At 38.8% G+C, this 12,853-nt stretch overlaps 1 long non-coding RNA gene across 1 annotated transcript in view; it reads right to left on the reverse strand.

The window, feature by feature from the left end:
- Positions 1-343: 343 nt before the first annotated feature.
- LOC100545207 overlaps positions 344-12,853 on the reverse strand; it is an 88,483-nt gene continuing 75,973 nt past the window's right edge. The window contains exon 3 of the long non-coding RNA XR_792923.3: positions 344-707. This is a non-coding gene — a long non-coding RNA (uncharacterized LOC100545207). The remainder of the gene's footprint in view (positions 708-12,853) is intronic.

Consider the following 12,853-nt stretch of genomic DNA (forward strand, 5'->3'; position numbering starts at 1 on the left):
TTTGGTTTTGGTGTCCATCAGCGAGGGCAAAGTACTGAGAGAGAAATTCTGTCACTCTCTCTGAGATACTTAGGCACCACAGAATAGCAAGTGAAGCTATTTTAAATACATACCTCCAAAGCTCAGTGACCTACCAAATTAGTGCTGATCTCTGCACTAATATAATCTATACAATGACTGAAACAAATTTCTTAATAGTCTCAATAGCATGTGAAGACTATCACATACACAAAGCACAAAACATTTTTCAGAAATGGAAAAAAATTGGAAAACATTTTTTTAATTGCTTAAAATATTATGCTTTCTTTCTCAGAAACCACTTACAGTTCATACAATCGCAACCTCATTTCCTGCAGCACAAACTCCTCCACTTCCCTCCACATGACCTCAACTTTCCAGATTCAGACACCCACAGAAAGCATGTTAGACAGCACTGCTGGTTCAGTGCACTATCTCAGCTCCCCTAGATATGATACAGCAGACCAGGTTTCTGAAGACACTGATTTTTGAGGTAACAGACATATTCCACATACATACACAGATGCACACGAAGAGCAAGTACTCACAGCTAAAGATGCCTGGAGGTGGATGCTCTGTTACAAGCAGACAGTTCTCTTCATCACTGTTATCCCCACAGTCATTCTGTTGGTTACAAATCAATGAACCAAGATACAAGCATTTACCACTGGCGCAGGTGAATTTGCACTCTGAAAGGCAAAAAGGAAATCAAAACAAAAATTGATGAGGAAATTGGTGTTTATCTTCTTCACTACCTAGAATGACTGATATTAAAAGCAATTGGTATTTTTCACATAGATGCTATCTTGGTGGATGGGTCTTTCACACTTCATCACCAAAGAAAATAATGCAGTATTTGTAAGCATCTCAAGTATGAATTATGTCTGACTATATGTGATAAATTTTAGATCACTGGAATCAATCCACTAATAAAACCAGATTTGTCATTTTGAAAATTCAACTTATTTTAAAAAAGACAAAAGATTTTTCTAGTTCGCAATGCTTACAGTTCACTTACTTACAACATGGACTATGTTCTCACCTATGTTTGTGTAGCAGTTTATGTATGTGGGGCAAGATAGCACTGTGAATAAATATAATCACTGTCTCACATTAAAAAAAGTCTTGCCCAATGTAAACAGCACCAGCTGTAAGGCAGTACCTAGTCTGTAACCAGCAACAGTCCTGTCCAGACAATTACTCCTTAACTACCTTCCCAAAGCCAATCTGCCAGTCTCCCAGCTAATTACAGTCAAGCACTCACTGCCTGCACACTGAGCTCCCACATTTCAGTTTGCTTTTTTTTTTTTAGTAAGGAAACTCTAAAGCCTCTATAAAGCATCTGGATGCTATGCTATATGCAGGCTCACTGTATTCCTTTACATTTCATTCATTGAAAACAAATGAATGGTTTGCTAAATATGGTTCAGTCACAAGGAAAAACTCCTCTGAGACAAGGTATTTAAACAAAAACATCATTACTTCAAGCTCATTCTTAATTTCTCTCCCTTTTCCCTTTTGTGCAAAAGGACTGAGGCTATCTAAGTAATCACACTGGACTGATCTCTATCTCTTAAAAGACCATGTCAAGGTAAAGCCTCTCACCTCCTCTCACCTCCTCTCCCACTCAATTTTTATGCTGACTTGAGAGCTACACACTTACCTGCTCTGGGTGACCAAGATGGACAATTGCCATCCTTGGCATCCTGTTTACTGATAAAGATTCAGTAAGCTCCACCAGCGGTAACTTGTCATAGAAATTAGAGCCTAGTTCCTGCTCATGGTGCATGCTTTTCTTTAACTTTCTGAGCCCAGTCAGACAAGGCTTCAATCTGACTTACTTGTCCTCAGTCTGAAATGGTAATAGCTCAGTATTTAAACATTATGTACTTAGATTGTCTACATGGTCGATAATTAAAATGCCATTGCCCTTCAGCTAAACTGATCATTTAAATGTCACCTCTAGAAACAAAGCTTAATCTTAAGCAGTTGAGATACAATTAAGAATTATTCACAGAAATATAAATACCATTATAAAACGCTTTTTCACTAGGCTTGTTCCAAAGATAAATACACTACTGACACAGAGCAGAGGACACATTATATCTAGACAAATTCTAGTTTAATGATTACACCTTTAGCATGTTGACAAATTCTGGCGATTGTCATTCTGAAGCAATGGCAAAGTAGATGGAACTAAAACCAAGAAACACTCACAAGCCCTTTATTTAAAGTAATATAATTCCCTGAAATCTAGGCTTCCTCAGGGCTGCAGTTTGGGCTGGCTGATTCTGCTTGAGAGAGCTGATTTTTATCTTCAACATTTGTTCATCTTCAGTAGCTTCAACAGGAGAGTTCCCATTAATCTTAACAGCACAAGGATTGGACTTGCTCGGAACAGAGAAGACAGGAGCTGTAATTCTAAAAAGACCCTACAACAGTTACCGAGGGATGACATTTGCACACTTATATCTGATGTGCAATATAAGCATGGTAATCACTGGGGGGGTGGGAGAAATAAATTGGGAAGGGGAATGAAATCATTTTTCGTAGCATATTTGCTTTGTAGCTAAGAGTGATTCGCAGGCCTCTCTCTGAAAACTTCAAATCTCAAGTATTAATGACATCTTGGTATGCATACCAACAAGAAGTTGCTGCAGTAAAATATATGCATCAACATGTGCAACATGTTAAAATGCTACTTAAGAATATAAATAAAAGCTGTAATATGCTGCGTAAGAAACACAAGCATTTCCTGTGCACTCAGAATATGTATTTGTATTGCAGTTGGTCAAACTGCACTTTAAGTATTTTCCTAAGTAAAGTCCTCAAGATTTATGAAGTATTTAAATTAGAGAGTAAACTATTATACAAAGTATTTTTCCACATTCCTCATCCTCTTCAGTAATGATGAAGAACTGAAAAGCCATTTAAGGCCTTGACCAAAGAGAGTAAGCCTTTGAAACCCAAGAAACTAAGAAGGCTATTAACACTTACTTTTGGACAGGCAACAGAAAAGATCCGTCTCAATGCAATCTGATGATTACCACGCTTAGGACTCACTTTGCAAACTCACAAAGTCAGAAACTGGAACAAGGAAAGTATAAAGCTGTTTTGGAAGATTAGAAAAGTTACAGTGAAAGGGTTCAAGCTTTGCAGACATTTTAAATAGGCACACCAGAAAAGGCAGTTTTCACTCTAATTTTAAGAACATCTCAGCAATTTATAGTAATTTTCATTAGAGTAGCAACAGACACGCTGCTTGTGTTTGAAAGAGAAGTATCAAACACCATGTTGCTTGAAGTTAAAACACGTGGCATGTCACTTTGGCCGCATTTTTTAATTCTTTACTGTGTCTTCATGTTGAGCCCTAACATAAAGCCTCCCACATTCCCCTCATGACTGATATAAAATGCTCAAGCAAGATAGCAACTCAAAAGAAACTAAAGCTAAGAACTTTGAGTTTCTATTTGCCACCAGTTTATACGGTTTTCAAACAACAGAATACATGAAGCATTAAATTTTTAGTAGCTCTGTTAGAGTGCTGTATTTTAACTAACATTATTGTCAGAGGACTAATCAGAGGAAAGAATTTGTGATTTAAGCTTTTTTTTTTCTTTTTTTTCCCCCAGATATAAACTGCATTGAAATTTGGATTCAGTATTCCACAGCTACTTGCTTCTTCCCTGTGACATGAATATCACCATTATCAAAGAGAAAGAAAAAGAGTTATCAGACCTCTGCTGATGTCCCCACAGGGACTGGATGGTCGCTCTCTATACCACAGGAATTCTTTGTTGATTACAAAGTACTCCATCTCAAGCCATGCCATCATGTTGCTGACTGGGATGGAGCAAACTTTCTCAAAAGATGAATCAAGCAAGTAAGTCGGTAGAAGTATGGCTGAGAGAGAAGATCCATTACAAAAGAAGCCCAACAAAAAGATCATGGAATGGCTTAGAACTGGGCAAAGCTAAAATCTATGCATACATGAGATCCCAAAGAAGCCCAGAAGTACTTGTAAAGAGCAGTTTAAGCAAGCAGTGACAGCTGACATTACACACAGGACAGCATTTTCCATGTCCTAAGTCTAGAACTATCCAATGAAGACTTACTAAATATCTAAAAAAAGGACTTCTCTGTACAATTATGGTTCATTGTGTCTTCCTTTATATTAAATTAGGAAAAGGACCACTGATGTACAAGTGGCAGAAATACCATTGTTAACATCAATGATGACTTCATATGCTACTTCATATGCTATCTAATAAATTTAATACCTCATGGAGGACTGAATAGTGCAAAACTTAGCCTGCACAATCATGTTTTACTGAAGTCTGAAGACATTTTTAAAAGAAAAATGCACTGTAGGAATGGAACAAATTTATTAAACAGATTATTCAGTGAAAACATACAAATATTTCCAAACAGGGAGCATACCTAACATGAGGTATTTGTGACCTGTGAACTGAAATTCAATACTTTAGAGTAGTTTGCATAGCAAATATATTCAAACAATACGTGCTTTTTCTAAGAGTGGAATTAACTCTTTTTCCAAAGCAAGGCAGATCAAAGTCAGTTTGATGCAGATAATAGGAAACAAATATTAAGAATATGTCAAAGTGAATGTTAGTACGGAAACCTGCAGAGATCTGTATCAAAATACAGGAGAAACCTCCAAACACTACTGCGGAAATCCAGACCAGTCCAGACTAGACCAGTGTGCTTAATAACACACCAGAAAGCTCTTATCACTAGAAAGCCTTGTACTTGGCTTGTCTAGACAAGAGGAGGGGGAAGAGCTCCAGTTCTGAAAACAAGCCAGCACGATCCTTCTTTCACAAATAACATTTCAAAGCTATGCAGTTTTCATTTTCAAGTGGCAATTAGTGAAACATCAGTAGGTTGGTCAGCAAGGCTCTAACTACAGCTAAACTTGAAGCAGATGACAGCTACTGGAGGTTGAAAAACACAGCCCTCCTTATAATTACAGCTTACTACATTTGTAATTATGTCTGAAGCATAATTCGAAAATGTGTCTTGCCAATACACTGATTCTTTGATACAAAGTCTTAATAAACACACTTCCAGGTATAACTAGACTCTCTTGGAAAAAATGAATGCCAAGTATACTATGATGTACATATCCCATTTTTATGAACTTTATATTTCTAGTACCAACAGGCATATTGCTCATAAGTTTGAGGTAGATGCTCATACGCATAAACCATCTATGTACAAATATTCATTAGTATACGAATGAATGCATTTAAAATCATTAATTGTAGGTTCTCTTTCAGCTGCAACAGCAAGAGATGAATTTGCCTCATGATACAAAAAGAATTTTCTCATTAAGAAGTCTTTTTTTCTGTAAAATACAAGATCTGCTATTGTATGTGACTATTTTACGCTTTCTGTGCCTAACCAACAAGATAATTTTATCCTTGCATTCAACTTAATTATTTTAGACTTCATTTACACTTGACTTCATACATATGAAGAGCATTCCTATTGTTTTGTCATCCCACTTACTGTAGGGCATTTTTAATTATAGCTAAGTGCTGTTTGTTTTTGTAATGCAAGTCCAACCACAGGCCAAAAAAAAAAGACAATGAAGTGTCATATTGAAAAAATATGGTGTTTTAGGCCACTGTTATGATGCATGTCACAGCTCCTTATTTAACAGGTCTGAGATTGTTATCTGACCCAGGGCCATAACTCTACTCCATCCATTCAGATAATAAAAAAACGTATTCACGCAGCCAATGATCTAAAACTGTTACCACTAAACTACAGTAAAACAGTTCTAACCAACAAAATGAAATCCTAAATTATATCCAGGACTGGTCCACAATAAAGACACTCCCAAAATCCACTGAATTGGTAGCAATGCTGGCAGTACAGCCAGCAGAGGGTGATCAAATACCCTGCTGGAGTAACATAAATTGAAAATCCCTGCCCCTGGGTCAATCTACATTCCAGAATAAAGGCCTAATTTCTGATTCCTTAAATAAGAACTTCATTTTAAATACGCCAACGTATTTCTTCTTACAACCATTCAGATTTCAACACATAACAGCCTGAAAGAAAATATGTTTAAAGGGCATCATCACCTGCTGTAATGGTAATAAGAGACAGAAGTAAATTGGGGAGGGTGGGAGGTGCACTCTTCACCAGAGATTAAAGAAATATAAACCACAAATACCAGACTCAGTACAATAAAGCCCTGTTCAACCTCTGATAAACATCTGTCTGTGTATTATTTTTAATATTGTAGATTGTAGCTTTAGAATGGGAAATAAATCATAAATAGGAGGCAGTGTACACAAGGAACATGTTTATTTGGGAAAAAAAGCTTTGTTAATAAGGAAGATGGCAGGCTGCCATATGATCTAATAAAACTCCACTGGTGCAGGGAAAGGAGGGCTAAATAGGTCTTTACAAAACAAAACAAAAAAAAAATCCACTTTATAAAAAGATTGCCAAGCAGAATACCAGCAAAAAATGAAAGCAGGTCATCTTATGTAGAATAAGAAACAGAGCTGTAATGCACAAAGGTCTGGCCTCTCTGCTCAAAGCCTTGTAGAGGACAGAAGATTCCATTCACAGAGCAGCACAAAATGGAGAATATGAGATGTTCTCTGCCCAGAGGAGATTACAGCCTTAAAAACACACTGTTTGAAAGGTTGCTGTTGATTCTAAAGCAGTTTCATCTGCTCGTTTACTACCCTCTTCCAGTCTCTTGCTTTTCCAGCAATTGTTTTTCTGTGTTCTTCTTAGGGCAAAACCTGACAAAATGCAGTTACACTACTTAATATTTATGCTAAAACCTAACGGAAATAAACATAATATTCTCACATTCTGGTAGCAAAATATGCTATTCAGTTCACCACTTCATGGACATTGGGACATTTTACTAGGTTTATCTTAATTAACAGCCTAACTGCATTAGACATCACAGGGAAAACTGAAGGAACTCCTTTATTTTTGGATTTTTCAACAGAAACAGTTTCCATCTATAATCATTCTTACTCATATGTACCCATGTCTGGTGTAAAAAGAAACAGAAAACCATCTTTCTAGAGTCCTTAAAGAGTATTATGAGAAGACTTTTCATTAGCACTGACAATTTTCTGCATCTACACCAAATTCAAAAGACTCAATCACCATCCCATCCATGCAATCGATGTGCCTCCCCTGCTTCATGGCTGGGACAAGCATCTGTCTTGAGCAGATCCGATCAAGAAGGAAAAGCCAACAGTTCTCATCACATTACTCATCTCAAGCTGACAACCTCTCCAAGGTGAACTTGAAGACCATTAGGCTTACCCAATTAGTCAGTTTTTGCTAGGAAGGGCAAATAAAGGAATGGTTGATTTACTGCCATCTTCAGGGATATATTTTTCTGCTTTATTTTTTGTTTATCTTTCCATAAAACAGCAAGACAGTATGAAAATGCTTCAAAAACACTTGCAAACAATATGTCAAGACCTTCATTCTATTCTGAATATATATATAAATTTGCAGCTTGGCTCAAAATGTCCCCTTGTAGTCTCCCCTCCCCTAGGAAATAATATGCTTTTAATATTTTGTCAACAATCTACCATCTATTTCTTAATTACACTAAATCAGATTCTATTTTACTTACAGTCAATTACAATTACAAAAAATAAATAAAGATACATAAATTGCATATTATAGTAGACACACTTGATCATATCCATTTTAAGGCTTAAGTTCATTGCAATGCTAATCTGCGGTCTCAGTGCAGTCTTTATTTCTAATCCTCAAATTTGCCTTGTATAATAATTTGGACATGGCCGCGGCAATACTTTAGCAATGTTCTATTGCTAAATAGAATGAAATAGCATGCTGTATAGTTCAGAGCCTAAGATCTGCATCACCTTTGATGTAAGTCTGGTTGGTTGGTTTTTTTTCAGAAATACAGGTTCTGATGGTGGCTGGCTGCCCTTTTACCAACTTGCTTTTCCTGAACTGCCTATCACCTGCCAGTTTACGTTCATATAGCACTGAAACTCCCAAACATCTGAACCAAAGTCTCTTGCACTGTGTATAGACTCCTTTGCACTCCCAGCAGAGTAGCCTGTCACCTTCTCCATCCACAGAGCTTCCGCAGAAACGTCCCCCTCAGCATCACATGCCCTTGGGGACGTGTCTTCCCTGACCCTGACCAGCCCCAGGCCTGTCAGCCCCAGCCCCAGCCAGGCCACAGCAGGGCCAGGCTCCAACTCCCCACAGCCCTGCCTGGCCCCAGCCTTCCCGCAGCCAGGCCCAGCTGCAGGTCCACAGCCCAGCCCTGCCTTTGGGGGCTGGCCCTGCCCTCATGCCCCCAGCGGCGTCACTCCTGGCTGGGGCGGTGGGATGGTCCTGGCTGCCAGCCTCAGATGTTCCTTTACGTTCTAGCAAATTTCCCCCAGTCAAGTATGTGGAAGGTGCGTTGGTGATTCAGCTAATGACACTCTCATTTTCAGTTGTGAAATTACATGAAGAGACGATTAAAAATACATTAAAACTGTACCTTATAATTTTTGTCAAGCACAATGTCGTTATCATGGGCAACTGGAGATGAGAAGAAATTGGTACGTGCAAATGAGATTTTCTTAACTTCTCATTCTCCTTAGTCATAACTCAAAGAATTCCTGAATTATGGTAAATATTTAGAAATTATCTTCGCTGGTTTTCATCTTAAGAAATCTTTAATAATCTCAAGCAGTGCCACTTGCCAGGCTGCTGGAGTGCTGCATACATTGGATTTTTGGGGAATACTGCCTGCATAGCAAATAGTTCAAGAGCAGATCATTTGATCAGGCAACATCACAACCTTTGAATCAAGCGAAGTACCAACTAAAGCACATCTCTTCAGAGATGCATTGCTAAGCACTGAGATCTCAGGGGAGGCACCAAAATGCAGAGCAATACCATCCCCACATGCAACACAGAGTATTATTGCAGCAAGTGGGGTCTGCTGATACAGGGACTTAATTTTCCATCTAGGTAACATTTAATGCAGACAAGAGCATGTCATGTTATCAATCTCATACTGATGACAGCATTTTTTTTTTTCCACATAGTATGTGTACTGAGTAGAAAATACCAAAGGAATAAATGCATTTACCCTATTTACCACATGCCAAGACACAGGGCAGTTACAGAGTTTCCAATGGAAACTGAATTACAAATTCTAATGGAAAAAAGATCTCTCTCTTCATTTCTCAGATGTATTTGGATTGTGCAATGCTCACTAACGTGACTAATGACAAGTTTTTTTGTTACGTATTATGAAGACTGTTGTTAGTTGTGTTTACCAGCTAACAGTTCTCCAATCCACACCAGCAGAGTCATGTGTTCCTGTCATAAACTCCTTGTTACAGCTCATCTTTATACTTAAAACATGGTTTCTCTTTAAAAAAAGTCCAGTTATCTAAGGAAGGTCTAATTCACATCACTCTGAGTATTCATTTAAAATTTATAAGTCAAATAATACATAGAGTATGGCCAAACAGCTTGCTCTCACTGTTTGCATCTTACAGTGCAGTCAATGTTTTTTACTAATATTGCTTGATATCAATCATTATTTAATTCTTCAGTCCTTATTCAACTCTAAAAATGAATCACTCATTTCATTCACCTTAGTACCTTTCCCAGAAGGCTGGATTTTTTGTGGCTAAGCTTTTAAACTATGCAATATGTTTTTCCTATCACAAAATTCTTCTTCTCTACCTCTTGCTTTCTCCTTCAGCCAATTTCCATTAGCGCTCACTCCCAAATACATACTACATTGCAAATGTACACAAACTCCCCACATATTTGCACCTACATATAATAGTGAAGCTGGTAGTCGTTGGGTCTGCCTAACATTTTCTGCTATAAAAGCCTCGGTGAGTCCTTCCCATGTGCACTGAATGCAGCGGGTTTTTGAGGTTGAGCAGGAAGAACAGCCTCAGGCTACAGAAGCGCCTTTTCTTGGTCCCAGGAAATTCTGTCCTGCTCTTACTGAACAATAAAGTTGTAAAAAAATAAAATAAAATAAAATTTGCACTTATTTTTCCATTGTCTGTGTCAGAAGAGTTTCTGGCAACACTCCCAAATAACAGAAAGGCATAGACACAGTGAGGCTCTGATGATATCGCTGCCAAACCATACTGTGACAGCAGGGGAGCTGGCAGAATAACTGTGGTGGGGAACAGGGTGAGCTCTGCTCCCCCAGGCTTTCACACGCTACTTCGATTCCACTTTCAGGTAGCAATGCCACAAAGTACAGTCAGTGCCTCTGCCCTCAGACGCTCTTCTGCCCACAGTGCTGCCAACACTGAGTGCACAAGACAGGCAAACAAGTGGGAAGATATGTGACTGCACCACAAAGAGGAAAGTCAGTGTTTTATCATTTGAGGGTGCTTCATTTAGTAACCTAAGCAGCATAATTTCAACAAAGATTTTTTCACACTACATTTATGCAGTATTGTTTAAGCATCACTAACATCTATTTGGCCATACAGCAGCACTTTAACCAAGATTACTTCACAATTTCCCTGGTCAAAGTGCTTTCAAAGTGGATAATGCAGAAAACATTGGTATCAATGTCCCAGAGAAATCTCTATTACATAAATCTTACTGCTCTTCAATCTGTATCACAGAAAAAAGTAATAACTAGGGACAGCACATGATGCTGAGGCTCAGGTTAGATATTAGGAAAAATTCTTTTTAGCAGGAGTAGTGAAGCCCTGGCACAGGCTGCCCAGGGAGGCGGTGGGCTCACCATCCCTGAAGGAGTTCAGGAACCATGTGGATGTGACACTGAGCAACGTGGGTTAGTGGGCATGGTGGTGGTGGGCTGGTGGTTAGACTAGATGATCTTACTGGTTTTTTCCAACCTTAATGATTCTATATCTATGTACCATGCAGTATTCTGAGCAGCTCTACAGCACAGAAAACCAAAGCCATATGTAACATGGCAGATACGCTGTGTGAATGAATACAGAGGCACAGATTTGACATTCTATAGTCTCTCTTTCATGAGCCATGACAACACAGCAGGCTGTCAGCAGCAATGTAAAGGTCCCCCTTGGACTCCCAGCAGAGTGATTGGGAAGGACAGGAGCAGGGGCAGAGGGTGAAGAGGGGTGCAGAAGTTTCCAGGCCTGACAGAGAGGCCCAGTCTGTGCAGGGGACAACCGCACACCAGGCCTAGGTGCAGCAGCACAGTCCGGCACCCAGCTGGCATAGCTGGAGTGGGAATGGCAGCCATCACTGCCTCATTCTAAAGCAAGCTTTGAAAAAGAGCAAGACTTGGTTCACACTGAAGCCACGGTACCACCTGAAACTACACAGCTGAGGGTTGACAAGCGGCCAAGCACATGTAAATGTGTGGTCAAGGTTTGGGGGACCACAGACAAGTGATGCTGACTACTGGTAAAATGCGTGTCACATCCAAGAGCCAAGCTGCATTTGATCTCTAAACCACACCCCAAAATCCTGGCACATTAGCTCAAGCTCTTCTGGTCATAACTTCTGCCTGTGGCTTGTCTTCATGGCCAGACTGGTAGCTGCCATGCTTGGCATGCAGCTCAGCCACACCAGCCCTGAAATTGCAACGTCTGTCAAAGGAGTTGGACAGCTGGTGATAACCATTTCAGCCATCTGATTTTAATCTGCAACTCTGTATGCCAGCATCCCTATAGAATTTGTTGGTGTAGACAAGAGATGGGCTAGGACAAACTTCTGGTTAAAGCTCAAGTTATCAGTGTATCAATGACATGTTAAAGCATATTCAAAATTACACAAGTGATGCACTGAACAGAGAACCACCCAAAAATATACCATTCACTGACAGAATAACCAGCCAGGGCATTGTTAACTCAAGAGCAGTTATAACTGTATTATAATTGTGGGTGAGGTAGTTTGTCACATGTAGCACCTGCTCATTATTACTAATGTTTTCGAAACAGTGATAGATTTCCGTGTTTTTATAAACCAACATAATTAAACTGAGGTCAATTTCATAGCACTGGTCTCTCCTCGTATTTCAAATAGGGATCTATTTATAATAAAGTGAGAAAGCCTACTGCTGATTTTCACTGAAAAAAAAAAAAAAAGGAACAAAATATGTGTTAGAGCTTCCTTGTATGGTCCATCATGTCCCCCTAATTAAGGCTCATTCAGCATAAAAAAAAGTTGAGATATTAAGACATCTAAACAAATTAATTTTCCTTGTTAGCAAAGATGTATTTAAAACACCATGTTTTACTATTGAATGATATTCTAACATGTTATAGTTCTTCCTGAGAGGGGTGATCATTTTGAAATCCAGACTGCAGATTAAAATCACGATATGTTTTGCACACACTGCACTCAGACAGCTGAACATAAAAAGAATAACAGCACACCCTCAGGAAAAAGAAAGGAAGCTTACCAGCTACTTAGATAAGGTAAAGAGCAATCTAGCACACAAATATTTGGGAATCAAATTCAAAGAAGAGTGAAACTACGACATAATGTAACACTGGGCTCCCTGTTTTTTTTTTTTCTCTTAGCCCAGTTAAGGTCTCAGCTATTTACTGATAGATAACTAAGGCTACAATTAAATGAAGACTGTGAACGTGTTAGCACATTTTAGTAAGTCTGCACACCAAACCTCTTGGTTGGGAGGTTGGATTTGAGATGATCACTTAAATTGCTAGGTAAGAATAAACATTTAAAATTGCTGGCTGTTAAGAAAAGAGGCTCACAAAGGAGTAAGAGAAGAAAACAAAATTATGGTTTTAGTTTCAGAAGGGAAGAGGGTCCTTCAGATAATCACCATTTTGCTGTCTTTAGA

The sequence above is a fragment of the Meleagris gallopavo genome, chromosome 3 (genome assembly GCF_000146605.3).
Source record: "Meleagris gallopavo isolate NT-WF06-2002-E0010 breed Aviagen turkey brand Nicholas breeding stock chromosome 3, Turkey_5.1, whole genome shotgun sequence".
Classification (NCBI taxonomy): domain Eukaryota; kingdom Metazoa; phylum Chordata; class Aves; order Galliformes; family Phasianidae; genus Meleagris; species Meleagris gallopavo.